Genomic DNA, 1,151 nt, shown 5'->3' on the forward strand with positions numbered 1-1,151 from the left:
CAGATCCGAAATATTTCTCATATTAACCTATTTTTCATCTAAATCCGATTTTTATTTATGAAAAATCCATTTTTCGAGCATAAAAACTCATAAAATTATGAAAATTTCCAGATCATCTAAAAATAATATATGTGAAAACATATCCAAAAACCACTGGAAAATTCGAAGTTTAGCTAATTTTCGTCCAAAAATGACAATTTTATCATAAAAATCACATTTTAATGCCAATATTATATAAAATGAACAATAAAATCCATAAATTAACCAAAATATCCTAAATACAATTTAGGATCAGAAACTTTAACATGCAAAAATTAATTTTGTGATATATCATAATAACACAAATTATACAAGTTTTATATGTTAATCTTTATAACTCGGAAAAACTTTTAACCGATTTGCATGCAAACAACCATGGCTCTGATACCAATTGAAGGAAAAGTAGATCTAAATACTCAACATATTCATATATGTTTTATTTTAATTTGTCATAAAATTAAAAGGTGGATCTTATGCATGCAAACATCAATATTTAAGAGAAGAAATCGGTTCCTTACATTGCATGTTTCGGATATTTGGGCACTAGTAAGGTCACCTACCTTACTAGTTCTTGAGCTCTCCAAATGGAAGAACAAGGATTCAAATATAGAATCCCTCCCAAAAGCATATACCCAAGGAATCTCTTAATAACCAATATTATTTAGATCTAGTAATAATATTAGTTTTACTATAAAATTGACACAATATAAATTGTATTTTTACTCTTGAATATTTCGGTCAAGAGAGAGCTTTTGTGAGGTTATTATTTCTCTATAAATATCATAAGATGTAGAGAATAGTGATTTCTTACTCTAGAAATTTTATTGTGTATCACAAAATGAATGAATGAAAAACATAGAGAGGAAAAATGCTCTATTTCTTTTGATATGGCCGAAAAAGAGAAGAGAGAAGGAGCCTTGGGTAGGTAGCCCAATCCCTTTTCTTTTTGCTCTTCTCAAAAGCATAGGTGTGCATGGCTACTCCTTAGGTATAATAATTGTGTTTTCCACTCAAGATAAAAACACAATGTATATCATATACTCCCTCCATTATTTCGGCATGTTCAACATAAAATGGATAGTCCGTTTTATTTTGTCATTTGTCAATTTTAA

This window comes from Silene latifolia, unplaced genomic scaffold (assembly GCF_048544455.1).
Source record: "Silene latifolia isolate original U9 population unplaced genomic scaffold, ASM4854445v1 scaffold_368, whole genome shotgun sequence".
Lineage (NCBI taxonomy): Eukaryota > Viridiplantae > Streptophyta > Magnoliopsida > Caryophyllales > Caryophyllaceae > Silene > Silene latifolia.